The sequence below is a fragment of the Tachyglossus aculeatus genome, chromosome 23, assembly GCF_015852505.1.
Source record: "Tachyglossus aculeatus isolate mTacAcu1 chromosome 23, mTacAcu1.pri, whole genome shotgun sequence".
Classification (NCBI taxonomy): domain Eukaryota; kingdom Metazoa; phylum Chordata; class Mammalia; order Monotremata; family Tachyglossidae; genus Tachyglossus; species Tachyglossus aculeatus.
In genome coordinates this window covers 41,582,516-41,601,772 of record NC_052088.1, presented here as the reverse complement: position 1 = coordinate 41,601,772, position 19,257 = coordinate 41,582,516, and the positions used below count along the sequence as shown (strand labels likewise).

At 49.7% G+C, this 19,257-nt stretch overlaps 1 long non-coding RNA gene across 1 annotated transcript; it reads left to right on the top strand.

The window, feature by feature from the left end:
• The first annotated feature begins 448 nt into the window (after positions 1-448).
• On the top strand, positions 449-18,263 carry LOC119944816. Its single transcript, XR_005455964.1, has 3 exons — positions 449-527; positions 17,669-17,744; positions 18,168-18,263. It is a non-coding gene; the product is annotated as an uncharacterized LOC119944816 (long non-coding RNA).
• The last annotated feature ends 994 nt before the right edge of the window (positions 18,264-19,257 follow it).

The following is a 19,257-nucleotide window of genomic DNA, read 5'->3' as shown; positions in this document are numbered from 1 at the left end:
TTCCCCCAGTGCCCCTTCCCAGTCACCAGGCTGCCCCACACAGCTGCGGGAATTGGCCGGGGAAACCAGGCGGCAGTGAAAATGCCAAGAATCTCTCCAGCTTGGGGTTTCTGGCTGGAAGCTAGACTGTAAATTCGTTTTGGGTGGGGAACGTGTTCCTTTATTGATAGTGTACTCTCCCAAGTGCTTAGTCCAGTGTTTTGCACACAGTTTTTGCACACATAAATGCATGAATGAAAGTAAGTGCTCAATAAATACAATTGATGGAGAAAGACCTTCCTTCTAAGATAAACTCAGAGTACTCAGAAGGGGGATAGAGGTATTAAGCCCATGCCAGGGTGCAGAGAGGGCCTTCAAGGGCAAACCTGCTGCTTCCAGGCAAGGGTTAAGTGGATGACCTGTCTCACAGGTGCCACCATTCCGAGGCTCCTCCCACTAGGTGACTTGCATTGCTCTCAGCTGGGCGACTGTGTGCCCAGCAAGTGGAATTCACTGCTTTTTCGGAGAGAACCCATCCAGGTTTGAAGGTAAGCCAGCAGACACCTTCTGTCTGTCTGTCTAAATCTATCACACAGTTTGTTGTACCCAAACCCCCATTCCATCCCTAAGCCCCCAGGGCAGGTGACCCCCCCAGACAGATGGGGCCTTAGGAACCAACGGACAGGAACCGGAAAATCGGGCTTGCTTTTCTCAGGCAACCTTGTCCACCACACAGTACTGTCTTTCCTTAGAATCAAGGGGAGGATCGTTCTGTTTTGACTGAAATCTGTACAGTATTTTTCAAGTTGGGGAAATATGGGTCTAGGGGCATTTCAGTCAAGGGCGAATCTCTTTGCGAGCTCTCTTTGATAAATGACACTTCTCCAATCTTGCCCCAGTCCGGGAAGTTTGGGGGCTTGGATCTGTGACCCTTGGACATTGGATATTTGCCCCCAACCCCTCAGCACTTATGTACTTATCTTTAAATTATATTAAATTACTTATTTTTTCCATATTAATGTCTGGCTCACCCCCCGGACTGTAAGCTCGTTATGGGAAGGGAGCATTTGTGCTAGTTCTGTTGTGTTGTACTCTCCGAAGTGCCTAGTACAGTGCCCTGTCCATAGACTGCTCACTAAATGCCATTGATTTTTTTTTATTTTGAACTGATGTTTTAATTTAAGGTCTTACTGTCAGTTGTTTTTTTGTCATAAACGAAGACTGTAAACTCGTAATAGGCAGGGAATGTTTCTACCAACTCTATTGTGTGGTACACTCCCAAGTGCTTAGTACAGCATTCTGCATACAATAAGGGTTCAATAAATGCCACTGATTGTTTGATAACCTTTCAGGAAGACATGGCTCTAGGACTGGGGCCCAGCCCCCCACCCCCCTCCCCCCATCCTCCCTGGGGGGTCGGGGTCGGGGGCTGCTGCTGGGGAGAAGGGTTAATGGCTCCCGAGACCCTGCAGTCTCCCCTACGAGCTGTCCCCCAACACCCTCCCTTCTAGGGGGTGTCCTGATACCCGGGGGGATCTTCTCTAGGGGTGGGGGTCATCCCCAACAGCACTTCAATACAGGACTGTCCCCCCCCATCCCCTTTCTGTGGCCTGCCCTGATACCTGTGTGTTGAGGGTGTGGGGGGGGAATCTTCCCTAGGGGTTGGGGTCACGCCCAGCAGCACTTTAATACAGGACTGTCACCCCCCCCCCCCCACCATGTCCCCCCTCTTCTCGGGGCTGCCCTGATACCTGGGGGGATTTTCCCTAGGTTGAGGGGGGTCACTCCCAGCAGCACTTCAGGACCTGGCTGTCCCCTCATCCTCTTTCTATGGCCTGCCCTGATACTTGTATGTGTGTGTGTGTGTGTGTGTGTGTGTGGAGGGTGGGAATCTTCCCTAGGGGTTGGGGTCACCCCCAGGAGCATTTCAGGACACAACTGTCCCCACCCCCTTCTGGAGCTGTCCTGATACCTGGGGGGATCTTCCCTAGGGGAGGAGGTCACCCCCAGCAGAACTTCAGGACTCGACTGTCCCCTCACCCCCTTTCTGTGGCCTGCCCTGATACACGTGTGTGTGTGTGTGTGTGTGTGTGTGTGTGTGTGTGTGTGTGTGTTGGTGGGGGGGGGGGATCTTCCCAGGGGTTGGGGTCACCCTCAGGAGCATTTCAGGACACGACTGTCCCCCCCCACCCCCTTCTGGAGCTGTCCTGATACCTGGGGGGATCTTCCCTAGGGGAGGGGGTCACCCCCAGCAGAACTTCAGGACCCGACTGTCTCCTCACCCCCTTTCTGTGGCCTGCCCTGATACATGTGTGTGTGTGTGAGGTGGTGGGGGATCTTCCCAGGGGTTGGGGTCACCCCCAGGAGCATTTCAGGACACGACTGTCCTCCCACCCTCTTCCGGGGCTGCCCTGATACCTGGGGGGATCTTCCCTAGGGGAGGGGGTCACCACCAGTAGCACTTCAGGACATGACTGTGCCCACCTTTCTCTCCCCCTTCCCCCTCTCCCTCTTTTCTCTGGTCGAAATACATCCATAAGGACTTGAGTCAGTTTCCCCACCCCACTAAAGCCGGCCTGTGGGATGTGTGGGGTGGGGGGGGGGGCTATGCAGGGGGTGGCAGGGAGGGGGTTTCACTCCGCGATCCCCCCTCTAGACTGAGTTCACTGTGGGCAGAGATTGTCCTTTTTTATTGCTGAATGGTACTTTCCCAAGCGCTTAGCACAGTGCACTCAATATAATACTATTAAATGAAGACTTCAGTCCGAGGTCCCACCCCTCTAGACCGTGAGCTCGTTGTGAACAGGGATTGTCTCTATTGCTGAACTGTACTTTCTCAAGTGCTTAGCACAGTGCTCTGCTCACTATAAGTGCTTAATAAATATGACAATGAATGAATGAGATTGGGCTGCTAGAATGTCCGTCCATTCAGGGTTGGGATGCGATGGACCTCCCGACCTGGCAAAAGGACAGAGGGGCGGGTGGCCGGGGTCCCTAGCTGCTCTAGGCCCCCCAACAGGTGTGTGAGGGTCTTTAAGTGCGCTTAGTACAGTGCTGTGCACACAGTAAACGCTCAATAAATACAATTGATTGATTTGTGTTAAATGAGAAGAGGGCAAAGGGACAATCCCTTTGCTGGAAGCTTCGTCCCCATTGATTGATTGATTGATTGGACGGGCTAACTGGTTCAGGGGGTGACCAGCTGGCCTAGATCGAGGGCACCCGTAGAAGAGCTGGTGGTATCGGTCAATGTGGGGGTGGGATGGGGGTGCCCTGGGTCTCCACCCTCCCATAAATCAGGGTTTTGAGGAGCAACGTGGCCTAGGGGATAGAACCCAAGCCCGGGAATCGGAAGTTCCTGGGTTCTAATCTCATCCCCGCCACTGGTCTGCTCTGTGATCTTCGGCAAGTCACTTCACTTCTCTGGGCCTCAGTTACCTCATCTGTAAAATGGGGATTGAGACCGTGAGCTTTACGTGGGACGGGGACTGGGTCCAACCGGATTGGCTGGTATCCATCGTAGCGCTTAGTGCAGTTCTAGAGAAGCAGCGTGGCTCAGTGGAAAGAGCACGGGCTTTGGAGTCAGAGGTCATGGGTTCAAATGCCGACTCTGCCAATTGTCAGCTCTGTGACTTTGGGCAAGTCACTTAACTTCTCTGTGCCTGTTACCTCATGGAAAATGGGGATTAAGACTGTGAGCCCTGCATAAGACAACCTGATCGACTTGTAACCCCTCCAGCACTTAGAACAGTGCTTTGCATATAGTAAGCGCGTAATAAATGCCATTATTATTATTATTATTATGGCCTCTTCTCTTTGGTGTAAATTGCCTGAAGCAACCCAGCTGGGTAGGACCAGGAAAAGCCTTGAAAGGAATATGATTTAATCCCCATTTAATAGATGAGGCCCAGAGAAGTGAAGTAACTAGCTTAAGGTCACACAGCAGACGTGGCAGAGCTGGGATTAGGACCCGGGTCTTAGGACTCCCAGGATCTTTCCACTAGGCCACGCTCCTTCTCTGTGGAAGTGTAAAGACTTCGCTCAGTCAGAGAGAAGGAATGGGGAGGAAATAGAAGAACCAGGTTGTGGGGATGGAGACCCTCGGCTGTCGTGAAGGGGAGAGGTTATCGAGCTGTGTGCCTGGGAGAGCGGCACACGGGGAGAGCTCGTGCTGTGGACCCTTGATGGACATTGGGCACGAGGAGGTACCCGAGAGGATCCCTGGGGGGTTGGAGCCAGGCGACTGGGACTTTGAAAGCGCGAGGCTCCCACCCCTGAGGAGGAGAAGGATATGATACGCGGAATATGTACAGGGAAATAAGTACTGAGGTTCCCGAGGGCAGGGGGTTGGGGGGAGGTGTCAAGTAGATTCAAGGGAAGCCTGTGTAAACTGGATTTGCGACCTAATCCTCCGTCCTATTCTATCCTAATCCTCACTTCAACACTGTGGACCGTGCCCTTCTCCTCAACACGCTATCCAACCTTGGCTTCACAGACACTGTCCTCTCCTGGTTCTCCTCCTATCTCTCCGGCCGTTCATTCTCAGTCTCCTTCTCTGGCTCCTCCTCCCCCTCCCATCCCCTTACTGTGGGGGTTCCTCAAGGTTCAGTGCTTGGTCCCCTTCTGTTCTCAATCTACACGCACTCCCTTGGTGACCTCATTCGCTCCCACGGCTTCAACTATCATCTCTACACTGATGACACCCAGATCTACGTCTCTGCCCCTGCTCTCTCCCCCTCTCTCCAGGCTCTCCTCCTGCCTTCAGGACTTCTCCATCTGGATGTCTGCCCACCATCTAAAACTCAACATGTCCAAGACTGATCTTATCTTCCCTCCCAAATTCCATCCTCTCCCTGCCTTTTCCGTCACTGTGGATGGCACTACCATGCTTCCCATCTCACAAGCCCACAACCTTGGTGTCATCCTCAACTCCGCTCTCTCATTCACCCCGCCACAGCCAATCTGTCACCAAAACCTGCTGGTCTCACCTCCACAACATCGCCAAGATCCACCCTTTCCTCTCCATCCAAGCAGCCACCTTGCTGGTTCAATCTCTCATCCGATCCCAACTGGATTACTGCATCAGCCTCCTTTCTTATCTCCCATCATCCTGTCTCTCCCCACTTCAGTCCATACTTCACTCTGCTGCCCGGATTGTCTTCAAAGCCCTACTGAGATCTTACCTCCTCCAGGTGCCCTTCCCAGACTGAACCCCCCATTTTCCTCTCCTCCTCCCCTCCCCACCCCCCTCCTTCCCTCTGCCGTACCCCCTTCCCCTCCCCACAGCACTTGTGTATATTTGTACATATTTATTACTCTATTTTATTCATCATCATCATCATCAATCGTATTTATTGAGCGCTTACTATGTGCAGAGCACTGTACTAAGCACTTGGGAAGTACAAATTGGCAACATATAGAGACAGTCCCTACCCAACAGTGGGCTCACAGTCTAAAAGGGGGAGACAGAGAACAAAACCAAACATACTAACAAAATTCATGATGTGTATATAGCTATAATTCTGTTTATTCAAATGGTACTGACACCTGTCTACTTCAATCAATCAATCAATCATATTTATTGAGTGCTTACTATGTGCAGAGCACTGTACTAAGCGCTTGGGAAGTAAAAGTTGGCAACATATAGAGACAGTCCCTACCCAACAGTGGGCTCACAGTCTAAAAGGGGGAGACAGAGAACAAAACCAAACATACTAACAAAATAAAATAAATAGAATAGATATGTACAAGTAAAATAAATAAAGTAATAAATACGTACAAACGTATACATATATACAGGTGCTGTGGGGAAGGGAAGGAGGTAAGGTGGAGGGGATGGAGAGGGGGACGAGGGGGAGAGCAAGGAAGGGGCTCAGTCTGGGAAGGCCTCCTGGAGGAGGTGAGCTCTCAGTAGGGCCTTGAAGGGAGGAAGAGAGCTAGATGGGCAGAGGGAGGGCATTCCGGGCCCGGGGGATGATGTGGGCCGGGGGTCTACTTGTTTTGGTTTGTTGTCTGTCTCCCCCTTCCAGACTGTGAGCCTGTTGTTGGGTGGGGACCTTCTCTATATGTTGCCGATTTGTGCTTCCCAAGCTCTTAGTCTAGTGCTGTGCACTCAGTAAGCACTCAATAATATGATTGAATGAATGAATGAATACAATAGAATTAGTGGGCGCTCTCCCTGCCCCTGTCGATCTTGCAGTCTAGAGGGCATGAGGCCACCCTCTAAATAATGATGGCATCTTTTTTAAAAAAAAAATCGTATCTGTTAAGTGCTTACTATGTGCCAGACACTGGGGTGGATACAAGTTAATTAGGTTGGATACCGTCCCTGTCTCACATGGGGCTCACAGTCTTAATCCCCATTTTACAGATGAGGAAACTGAGACCCAGAGAAGTAAAGCGACTCGCCCAGTGTCATCCAGCAGACAAATGCCGGAGCCAGGATTGCAACGCAAATCCTTCGGGCTCCCGGGCCCGTGTTCTAACCACTAGGCCACCTCCCAGCACTCTACTAAGCCCCGAGGCAGATGAAAGCTCATCGGGTCGGACCCGGTCTCCGCTCTCGTGGAGTTCTCAGCCTCGTTGCAACGGAGGGAGCAGCAGGCCTCGCGCCCGGTTTCCAGAGGGCAGGCGGAGAACGCCCGGTGGAAAAGGAGGCTGGTCCTGGCCTCTGATGGCTGTGGTCTCTGCCGGCACCCACTGGGGAACTCCTGATTCTCCCCATTCCTGACTCTCTCCCCCACGGACTCGGTACAGACAGCAACAATAATAACAATAATAATGATAGTAACAGTTCTTGGTGACAGCGTCCAAAGGACTGAATTATCTACCCATTTTAACTCTAAATGCAAGTCTCAGTTTGGATTTTTTATGGTGTTTGTTAAGCGCCTCTGTGTTCAACACTTTTCTAAGCACGGAAGTGGTAGAGCCCAGTGGCCTGGGAGTCAGAAGGACCTGATTTTTAATTTGGCTCTACTACGTGCTTGCCGTTTGACCTCGGTCAATTCACTTTAGTTCTCTATGCACCGGCTCCCCCATCTGTAAAATGGGGGTGAAGACTGTGAGTCCCACGTGGGACAGTCCCTAGACCTCACAGCTCTCTCCAGTTATTGCCCCATCTCCTTCCTACCATTCCTCTCCAAACTCCTTGAAGGAGTCATCTACACCCACTGTCCAGTTCTCACCTTGGATCCCCTCCAATCTGGCTTGCATCCCCTTCACTCCACTGAAACCGCCCTCTCAAAAGTCACCGACGATCTCCTTCTTGCCAAATCCAAAGGCTTCTACTCCATCCTTATCCTCCTCGGCTTCTCAGCTGCCTTTGACCCCGTGGACCACCCCCTTCTCCTGGATATGGTACCCAACCTTGGCTTCACTGATTCTGTACCTCTCCTGATTCTCCTCTTATCTCTCTGGCCATTTAATCTCAATCTTCTTGGTGGGCTCCTCCTCTGCCTCCCATCCCGTAACTGTGGGGGTCCTTCAAGGTTCGGTTGTCAGTCCCCTTCCATTCTCCATCTACGCTCATTCCCTTGGAGAGCTCATTCGCTCCCATGGCTTCAACTACCATCTCTATGCAGATGATATCCAAATCTACATTGCCTCCCTAATCGCTCTTCCTCTCTACAGGCTCGCATCTCCTCCTGCCTCCTAATATCTTTACTTGGATGTCCTCCTGTCACCCCAAACGTAGCACGTCCAAAACAGAGTTCCTTTTCTTCCCACCCATACCTTGTCCTCTCCCGGACTTCCCCGTCACTGTAGATGGCACCACCATCCTTCCCGTCTCACCAACCTGTCACCTTGGCCATTATCCTTGACCCTGCTCGCTAATTCAATGCACATATTCAATCCTTCCCCAAATCCTGTCGGTCCCATCTTCACCACATTGCTAAAATCTGCCCTTTCCTCTCCGTCCAAACTGCTACCCCGTTAATGCAGTCACTCATCCTATCCTGCCTAGGTTACTGCATCAGCCTCCTTGCTGACTTCCCAACCTCCTGCCTCTTCCAAGTCCAGTCCATAATTCACTCCGCTGCCCGTATCATCTTTCTTCAGAAACATTTAGGACATATCACCCCCCTCCTCAGAAATCTCCAGTGGTTACCTATCCACCTCCGTATCAAACAAAAACTCCTCACTGTTGGCTTTCAGGCACTCCATCACCTTGCTCCCTCCTACCTCACCTCCCTTCTCTCCTTCTACAACCCAGCCTGCACACTTCGTTTCTCTGGTCCTAACCTTCTCACTGTGCCTCGATCTCCCCTATCTCACTGCCGACCTCTGGCCCACGTTCCACCTCTGGCCTGAAACGCCCTTCATCCACCTGAGAATTACTTGCCCTCCTTCAAAACCTCACTGAAGGCACATCTCCTTGAAGAGGCCTTCCCAGACCAAGCCCCACTTTTCCTCATCTCCTATTCCCTTCTGCATTGCCCTGACTTGCTCCCTTTGCTCTCCCCACCCCCTCCCGCCCCACAACACGTCTGCATATATTTCTAATATGATTATTTATATTGATGTTCGTCTCACCCACTCTAGACTGTGAGCTCATTGTGGGTAGGAATTGTCACTGTTTATTGCTGTATTGTACTTTCCCAAGTGCTTAGTGCAGTGCTCTGCCCACAGTAAAGGCTCAATCAATATGATGGAATGAATGAATGAATGACAGGGACTGTGGCCAACCTGATTAGCTTCTATCAGTCCCAGCACTTAGTACGGTGCCTGGAACATAGTAATTACATTAAAAAAAAGACAAGGCTAGATATAAGTTTAATCAGGTCAGACACTCTTGAATGAAGCTTTTCTCTTTAGGATTATAACACCCGACCTGTAAATGAGCTACACAGTTACGATGAGGCAACTGTGTTGTGGAGCTCAGCCTGAGCCAGTACAGAGAGCCTGGGGGGAGTGGATTTATGGGATGTATCACATGTCTCCCAGTAGCAATGATGAAGGGATGTGCTTCTGGGGAAGGACTCTGGGCAGGGCAGAATTGTTTTCCGTCAGCCAGTCAGTCGTACTTATTGAACACTTACTGTGTGCAGAGCACTGTACTAAGCGCTTGGGAGAGTACAGTATAACAATAATCAGATGCATTCCCTGTCCACAACAGACTTACAGTCTGGAGGGGGAGACAGGCATTAATATAAATAAATAAATTACAGATCAACGTAAGCACTAAAGGATGATGAATAAAGAGAGCCAGTCAGGGTGACGCAGAATAGGATGGGTCAGTCCAAGAGTGATTCAGAGGTGGCGGATGGTCCATGCTGGGCCCGTTGAGTTGGAGGGGGAGAATCAGGGGTGTTTGGGGGGATCTGCGTTGCGTCTCTCAAGGAGGAATCAGGGAGGGAAAGGGGATTTAGAAGCATCGGATGGCCTGGTCTGGATAGGGGAGAGACAGAGGTGTTGGGTGGTCCATGCTGGGTCACTGGGGGAGAGGCAGGGATGGAGAGTGGGAGAGTCCGGGGTGTTGGGTGGCCTATGCTGGGTCACTGAGGGGAGGGGTCAGGGATGGAGAGGCAAGAGTTGAGGTGGTGGAGTGGTCCATGCTGGGTGACTGGGGGAGGGAGGGGTGTGGGGTGGTCCGCGCTCAGTCACTGGAAGGAGAAACAGTGAAGGAAAAGAAAGAATCGATGAAGGAGAGGGGTGAGTCTGATGTCAGTGTACTCACTGGATGCAGAGCACTGTGATAGGCACCTCAGGTGTAGAGTGCTGTGCTGGTTGCTTAGTTGGTGCAGAGCATTTGCTGAGCACTTGGGTTCCTTGCCCTTGATGCCCTTACAATCTAATAGCCGTGTTTGATCTGGGTTTAGCCTGATTTGACGAAGAGTAGCCTATAGTTCACATTTTTGCTCAATAATAAGCTTTTTGAGGCTGGTTGCTTTGTTCCAGAGCAGAAATATGACAGATTTGCACATTTTGGACATTTCAACACTTCAGCAAACGTGAAACCTAATTAAAACGGTGTCTCATTTGGGGTTTCAAAGCAGAGCTTCCCTCCTTGTGCAGGTTGAGGGAAACAGCAAATGTGGGACAAAAATGAATGGGGTTTTCAAATGCTGATCACTGGGGGCTCCTGCCAGCCCTAATCAATAGCTACAGAAGCAGCGTGGCTCATTGGAAAGAGCCCGGGCTTTGGAGTCAGAGGCCATGGGTTCAAATCCCAGCTCTGCCAATTGTCAGCTGTGTAACTTTGGGCAAGTCACTTAACTCTTCTGGGCCTCAGTTACCTCATCTGTAAAATGGGGATTAAGACTGAGACCCCCAAGTGGGACAACCTGATCACCTTGTATCCTCCCCAGGGCTTAGAACAGTGCTTTGCACATAGTAAGCGCTTAACAAATGCCTTCATTATTATTATTATTATTATCTATCAACCCATAGAGGCTAGATTGACTTACCTTGTGGAGAATACTGCACTTAAACGCTTGGGAGAACTCAAAAGAAATAATAGTAATAATGATGGTACTTGTTAAGCACTCACTAGGTGTCAAGCGCCGTTCGAAGCACTGGGGTAGATTCAAGTTAATCAGGTTGGACACAGTCCCTGTCTCACATGAGCTCACAGTCTTCATCCCTATTTTACACTGGAGGCAACTGAGGCACAGAGGAGTTAAGTGACTTGCCCAAGGTCACACGGTTTACAGATAGCGGAGCTGGGATTAACCCGTGTCCTTCTGACTCTCTGTCCCGTGTTCTTTCTAGCCCACCTGCTTCAATCAGTGGTATTTATTGAACACTTACCTTGTGCAGAGCACTGTACTAAGCCCTTGGAAGAGTACACTATAACAGAGTTGGTAGTCCCTCGACTGCCAGGGCGGCTTAGTGGAAAGAGCATGGGCTTGGGAATCAGAGGTCATGGGTTCTAATCCCAGCCCCGCCACTTGTCAGTGGTGTGACTTTGGGCTGGTCACTTATCGTCTCTGTGCCTCAGTTCCCTTGTCTGTAAAATGGGGATTAGGACTGTGAGCCCCATTAGGGACAACCTGGTCACCTTGTATCTATCCGAGGGCTTAGAACGGCGCTTGGCACATAGTAAGGACTTAACAAATGCCATTATTATTATGCCTTACCCACAGCGAGCTTGCAGTTTAGAGGGGAGATGATAGTCTATATCTACCCTGGTCTTAGTATGGTGCTTGGTGTATAGGAAGCACCACATTTGGGGGGTTTAACAAACTCAACATAAGATTAGATCAGTTTGGGGTGGGGAGAGCTAGTCCTGGGAGACAGGATCTTTGCTCTGCCTCAGGCCTGCTGTTTGACCTCAAGTTCATCTTTTAACTATAAGCCCCTTGCAGGACAGGGACTGTGTCCAACCTAATTAGCCTGTACCTACCCCAGTACTTAGAACAGTGTTTGATGCATAATAAGCACTTAACAATTTCCATAAGAAACCCAACCGCTCCATGCCTCTGTTTCCCTGTCAGTAAAATAAGAGCTATCTCTTCTTGCTTTACCCTGAAGCACAGGAAGAGTATGAGGACATAAAGTGAGATGAGGAAGGTAAGAGCGAAATACTATCCAAATTCCAAGGAGTCTGTGAGCAACATAATTCATTAAAAAATCGGGTTTCAGTAATGAGTTGTAAATGGGTGCATATTGTGGACAACTTGGGACTAAGCTCCATCCTCTTGGTTCCTCCTGTTCCCTTTCTTTTGAAATTACATCTCTCTCTTTCTAGTTAATCTCTCACAACCCCATTCTGTCCCCTTCCCCATGGCCATTTTTATTTTTGAAATGGTATTTGTAAGCCCTCAAGTACCATTTGATTGATTGAAATAGGATCGATGAAGGCTCTCTATTCTCCCAGACGGAGTCTCCTTTGAAAAGGATCTTGAGAAAAGGGGCTTCACACTTGTCCAGAACCAGATAACATCAGCAGATTGAGTTTCCTTCCTCTCCTCTCTACACAAAAGCGGTTGTTTGGATAGAAGAAATCCTGAAAACCAGGATATAGAAATCTAACAGGCCCACCACCTGCAGAAGCATTGTGTTGCTTTTTTCTCTTTCTTTACTGCAGTTTTTTTTCTTTCATGCATTCAAGGGCTTTCCGATTAGTAATTGTGTATAAATCTTCTGGAAGAAAATTGGGTGAAGCACTATTTTATCACAGAATGTGGAGGGGATTTGGGGGTTGGAAAGCATTTTGAAAAAAGCCAAGAGAGCACATACTCTTGAGTATGGGGGAACGGTTGCAGGAGAGCGAAATGTCATTAAATAATGGGCCTTTAAATACTCGGACACCGTCCTTCCTTCATATAGAGCATTTCTAAATGATTTCTCGTCTATAATTTTCAGGGGAGCATGTACCAAAAATAACATGAGGAGAAATGAGAAATTTGGGGCATCTTGAAAAGTGGGCTTGGGGGATGACTGAGATATATCGTAGGGGAGCATTTAAAGTCTCTACTGAAACCAAAAATTAAGCCATTTTGGTTGTTATTCAAGTGACTTCTATCGGAACTTAATGGATGGCTTTGCATGACTCAGTTCATCATCATCAATCGTATTTATTGAGCGCTTACTGTGTGCAGAGCACTGTACTAAGCGCTTGGGAAGTACAATTCCTATTGAGGCTCTGAGATCTGGAGTCCTCAAACTTCATACGAATAACCGGAGAGGAATTCTGGGCACGACACCGCTCTCCTTAAGGTCTGCATTCAAGTCAGCGCGTTCAACTTTGGTTGTGTCCCACTGATCGAGGGTCGATCACGGTTAGGTCTTTCTCTTGTCTTAGTCTTTTTTTTATGGTATCTGTTAAGCACTTAGTATGTGCCCAGGCACTCTGCTCCTCTATACTGTTATACTCACTGTGGATAAGAAACGTGTCTACCGACTCTGTTCTATCATACGCTCCCAATCGCTTAGTACAGTGTCTGTACACATTCAATGCTTAATAAGTATGACTGATTGATTGTACTGAGCGCCAGTGTAGATAAAAAGCTAATCACGTTGGACACAATCCAGGTCCCACGTGGGACTCACAGTCTTAATCCTCGTTTTACAGATGAGCTGATTGAGGCCCAGGGACATGAAGCGACTCGTCCACGGTCACACGGCCGACAGTTGGCGGAGCCGGAGTTAGCATTCGGGTCTTTCTGAGTCCCAGGCCTGGGCTCTGTCCACTACGACACGCCGTTTCTCTCAGTTCTGTCGGGATGAATCCTACCCGTGAACTGGGTGACCTTAATTAAGATGTCTCTTGTGGGAAGATTGAAATGTCCTCTTGGGTCACTGCAGTCACATCTAAAGAGGAAACGATGAAATGGATGTAGTCCTCTGTTATGCCAGGAATTGCCAATCTGCTAACTGTACCTCGATCCCTTCTATCTCGCCGCCGACCTCTCGCCCGCATCCCGCCTCTGACCTAGGACAACCTCCCTCCCCATTTCCGGCAGACATTGACCCTCTCCCCTCTTCAAAGCCTTATTGAAGGCACATCTCCTAGAGGCCTTCCCTGACTAAGCCCTCCTTCCCTCTTCTCCCACTCCCTACTGACTTGCTCCCCTTGTTCATCCCCCATCCCAGCCCCACAGCACTTATGTATATATCTGTAATTTTATTTATTTATATTAATGTCTGTCTCCTAGACTATAAGCTTGTTACGGGCAGGGAATATGTCTGTTATGTTGTTTATATTGAAGTGCACTCTGCCCACAGTGAATGGTCAAGAAATATGATTGACTCTGTCCATTCTCTTATACTTTGTTCCTTCCCCTACCTGTAATTTATTTTAGCATCTGTCTCCCTTACCAGATTGTACATTCCTTGGGGGCAGAGAACACATTTCCCGACTCTGTTGGTTCTCCCAAGTGTTTGCTACAGTGTTGGACGCACAGCTGACCCTAAACTCCTCGAGTGCGGGAATCATGTCTGTGGCCTCTGTCGTTGTCTCTTGGACACTCAGTACAGTGCTCTGTGTGCAACAGACTGCAAATTCTCATGCTATTGTCCTCTCCTAAGCACTCAGTGCAGTGCTCTCTGTACAGCCGACCGTAATCTCCTGGAGGGTGGCAATCGTGTCTACAGCCTCTGTCGTCTTCTCTCAAATGCTCAGTGCAGTGCTCTGCCCGTGGCAGACTGTCAACTCCTTGAGGACAAGAATCATGTCTGTCGACTCTCTTGGTTTCTCCCAAGTGCTCAGTACAGTGCTCTGCGCACCGGAGACGATAAACTCTTTGAGGGCATTGATCGTGTCAACTCATTTTGTTGTCCTCTCCCAAGCGCTCAGTGCAGTGTTCTGCGCATATTAGGCGCTAAGCTCCTTGAGGGCAGGGATGGTGTTTTCCAACTCTGTTGTACTCGTCCGAGTGCTCAGTACGATGCTCTGCGCACAACAGACTGTAAGCTCACTGTGGGCAGAGACTTTTACTACCAACTCTGTTGTACTCTTCCAAGTGTTACGACAGTGTTTCATACAGCAAAAATGTTACATAAATACCTTGGATTGACTGAAGTGTGTTTCGTGGTGTCCAAGCTAGGGGCCAGGGCTAACCTTGGGACTCCTCTTTGTCCCAAACACTTAGTTCAGTGCTCTGCACGTAGCAAGCGTTCAGTAAACACAATCGATTTGATTCTGAGATATTAACCACATCCTCCCCCGGTTGCGGCTGAAGATGGCATTCAGACGGTCCGGTGAGATAAGTCCGGTAGAGAAGCAGGATGGCCTAGTGGATAGAGCTCAGGCCTAGGAGACAGAAGGACCTGGGTTCCAATCCCACTTCTGCCACTTATCTGGTGGGTCACCGTGGGCATGTCACTTCATTTTTCTGGATCTCAGTTACCTCATCTGTAAGATGGAAATTAAAACTACGAGCCCAGTGTGAGACTTGGCTTGTGTTCAACCTGATTAGCCGTTATCTACCCCAGGGTTTAGAACAGTGTCCGACACATTGTAAATTCCCAACAAGTACCATTAAAAAAAATTAAGCGTAAATAGCCTCAGTCCTGGAGGCTGGGTGGGGTCCTGGCAGGCAGAGCAGCTGGTTGGGAGGGGTCTCGGTGGACACAGGGTGGGGTTTCGGTGGCTGCAGCAGAAGGGTGGGCGAGGGGGTCTCGGTAAATACAGCAGAGGGTCGGCGGGGCCTTGAATCCAGCAGCTGGGTGGATGGGTTCTCCGTGTCAACCCCGTCCAGCAAAACGAAGCCCTCCGGGACGCTGAGACACCGAGAGACTCTGTCACCCATGGGGCCACCTTTCTGATTTTTTATTCATTTTTAATGGTATTTGCTTAGCACTTACTGTGTGCCAAGCACAGTACTAAGCACTGGGGTAGATACAAGGTCGTCTGGTTGGACACAGTCCCTGTCCAACGTAGGGGCTCATGGTCTTAATTCCCATTTTACAGGTCAGGGAATATTTGCCCAAGGTCAGACACACAGAGGAAGTGAAGTGACTTGCCCAGGGTCACGCAGCAGGCAAGTGGTAGAGCCGGCATTAGAACCCAGGCCTGGGCTCTATCCCCTAGGCCACGCTGCCTCTGATGAAAATGGTTTTCTCATTGAGGACACAAGGGAGTCTGAGGGATCCAGTAAGCAGCCAGTACGAGGTTTGGATAGTGATCTGTACCCCAGGAGGCATCCACTACAGCACTCTGCAACCAGTAAGTGCCCAGTGCAGTGCACTGCATGCAACAGACACCAATTAGAGCCCTGTATATATAGCTCTCTAGAACAATGTTCTGCACATAATAATAATAATAATAATAATGATAATGGTATTTGTTAAGCACTTACTATGTGCCAAGCACTGTTCTAAGTGCCGTGGTAGAGAAGCAGCGTGGCTCAGCGGAAAGAGCCCGGGCTTTGGAGTCAGAGGTCACGGGTTTGAATGCCGGCTCCACCACTTGTCAGCTGTGTGACTTTGGGCAAGTCACTTCCCTTCTCAGGGCCTCAGCTCCTCATCTGTAAAATGGGGATGAAGACTGTGAGCCCCACGTGGGACAACCTGATCACCTTGTATCCCCCCAGCGCTTATAACAGTGCTTTGCACATAGTAAGCGCTCAACAAATACCATCGTCATTATTATTATTATTATTATTACAAGGTCATCAGGTTGTCCCACGAGGGGCTCACAGATTTAATCCCTACTTTACAGAAGATGTAACTGAGGCACAGAGAAGTTAAGTGACTGGCCCCATGTCACACAGCAGACAAGTGGCTGAACCGGGATTAGAACCCATGTCCTCTGACTCCCAGGGTTGTGCTCTTTCCACAAAGCCGCGCTGCTTCTCACACTGCATGGTAGGTGACTAGTTCGGCGGTCTGCATATGGGCATCCACCACAGTGGTCCAGATGTGGTAAGCGCCTCCCCGTCTAGACTGTAATTTCTCTGATGGCAGGGATCGTGTCTTCCAACGCTATCCTATTGCACTCTCCCAAGTGTGTAGCACAGCCCTCTGTGCACAGCTGATATAAGCTTCCTGAAGACAGGGCTCTTGTTTCCTAACTCTAATGTGCTCTCCCAAGTCCATGGTACAGTGCTCTGCCCGTAGTAGACTGTAAGCGCTTGGAAGGCAGGGATCGTGGCTAATAATGCCCAATTGCATAGGACAGTGCTCCTCACACGTTGGACCGTAAGCTCCTCGAAGGCAGGGATTGTGTCCACAGTTTCTCACGTACTTGGCAAGAGACAGAATTGGCAACCCTCGGGATGATTGTTCAGCTGTGAAAAGAGACTTGTAAGGGAATGGAAGTGAATTTAAAATAAGAATTTCCTCAGGCAATTGGAGGAGGATTCACTCAGTCATATTTATTGAGTGGTTACTATGTGCAGAGCACTGTACTAAGCACTTGTGCAGTACAACAATAAATGAATAAACAATAAATGCCCACAATGAGCTTACAGTCTAAAGGGGGAAGACAGATATTAATATAAACAAATAAAATTGCAGACGTGCACAAAAGTGCTGTGAGACTGGGAGAGGGGAAGAACAAAGGGAGCACGCAAGTCAGGGCGATGCAGAAGGGAGTGGGAGAAGAGGAAAAGAGGGCTTAGTCAGGGAAGGCCTTTTGGAGGAGATGAGCCTTCAGTAAGGCTCTGTAGTCGATGGAGGTAGCGAGGGGTGTTTTGAGCACCAAAGACTTCTCTTGATGTCTCCGGATCACATTTTTTGGTTTTGATCCCCTTTCCTTTGCAGTATGAGCTCATGTCTGTCTCCAGAACTGTGCTTCAGAAGCCCCCTTCCCTGGGCTCAGCGGTGAGCACCCTGCCTCCCTAAGAAAGGAAGAAACCCTTCTCCATGCCCCAGCAGCTGCGGCAGACACAGTGGAGAAGGGACTTGGGGAGGAGTCGGCCCGTGTAGCAGTGGGGAAGGGAAGCAGCGGGGCCTAGTGGATGGACCCCAGGCCGAGGAGTCTCATCCCGCCTCCTCAGCTTGTCTGCTGGGTGACCTCGGGCGAGTCTCTTAACTTCTCTGGGCCTCAGTTCCTTCATCTGTAAAATGGAGATAAAGACTGTGAGCCCCACTTAGGACACGGACTGTGTCCAACCCGATTAGCTTCTATCTACCCCAGTGTCTAGTACAGTTTCTGGCACATAGCCCTTAACAGCGGGTACCGCCTCTTTTTTCTTTCCTCCTCCTTTTATTGTTTTTCAAGGGCGCAAAGAGTTGGCATGGGTCCATGGGGTTGGACTCGGCAAAGCAGGATTAATCTTTCTTCTGTTCTTTCTTTCCAAAGAAAATCACCAACCGGGTTTTGGGAAGAAAGTCCATATGGGAGTGATGACAAGCAACAATCCGTCTGGGCTCCAAAGGTATATTTATTCCTGGGATCCACCACCGATCTGGGCCGGCGTGGGGGGTGAACAGTCTGTGATTTTATGTGCCGCCTGGATGCGTGAGACTATGAGCCCACTGTTGGGTAGGGACTGTCTCTATATGTTGCCAACTTGTACTTCCCAAGTGCTTAGTACAGTGCTCTGCACACAGTAAGCGCTCAATAAATACGATTGATGATGATGATGATGATGCGTGTTTCAGGAGATTCGCTGTGCCCTTGTTAATCTAGGCAGGGATCGATTTGATCATAATAATCAAGGAGGGTCAGGTTGGAGGGGGGAAGTCCGAGGAGGGAAAGAAACCTATTGTTTCCTTTGTGTCCGGTTCATTGTGGTAATTCTATCTTCTTGTTTCCAGCCTTCAACTGAGCCCTCTTTTGAATGTTTTTATACTTCTAGAAGAGAAATTGAATAATCTTTGACTGACATGGAGACAAGAAGCGAGACCATCGTTTTCTCCCCATCCTGATTTATGTGTCCCACGCCACCAAGACTTGCCAGGTAAGCCTTGGCTCTGGGGGCTTCAGGTACGGGGTCCCCCCAGGAGGGATGGGGAATCCGGCACTGTCCTGCCGACCCAGGGACCTCAATCTCAGCAGTCGAGCCGGACACGCGTTGGTGGCTCAGGGCCTTCACTTTTCTTCACTCATTCACTCAGTCGTATTTATTAAGCACTTACTTTGTGCAGAGCGCTGTACTAAGTGCTTGGGAAAGTACAGTACAACAATAGAGTGACAATCCCTGTCCTGTAGTGTACAGACATCACTACAGATAAATAAAATTACAGAAATATACCTAAGTGCTGTGGGGCTTGGAGGGGGGGAAGAGCAAAGGGAGCAAGTCAGATGGATGCAGAAGGGAGTGGAAGATGAGGAAGAGGAGAGGGGCTTGGTCTGGGAAGGCCTCTTGGAGGAGATGTGGTTTTGAAGGGAAGCGAGAGTAATTGTGGGGTGGATTTAAGGAGGAAGGGCGTTCCAGGCCAGAGGTAGGACGTGGGCCAGGGGTCATTGGTGAGACAAGTGAGATGGAGGCATAGGGAAAAGGTTAGCACCAGAAGAGCGAAGTGTGCAGGCTGGGTGGTAGGAGGGGGCAAGGTATTGGAGTGCTTTAACACCGGTGGTGAGGAGTTTTTGTTTGCCACGACGATTAGAGATTTTTGAGGAGGGAGTTGACATAGCCTGAATGTTTCTGCAGCAAGATGATCCGGGCAGCGGAGTGAGGTGTGGACTGAAGTGGGGAGAGGCAGGAGGTTGGGTGGTCAACCAGGAGTCTGATGAAGTAATCTAGGCGGGAGAGGATGAGTGACTGTATTAATGTGGTAGCTGTCTGGAAGGAGAGGAAAGGGCAGATCTTAGTGATGTTGTGAAGGTGGGACCGACAGGATTTGGTGACGGGTTGAATGAGAGAGCAGAGTCAAGGATAACAGCAAGGCTTCAGAACTGTGAGACGGGAAGGATGGTGGCGCTGTCTACAGTGAGGAGAAAGTCCG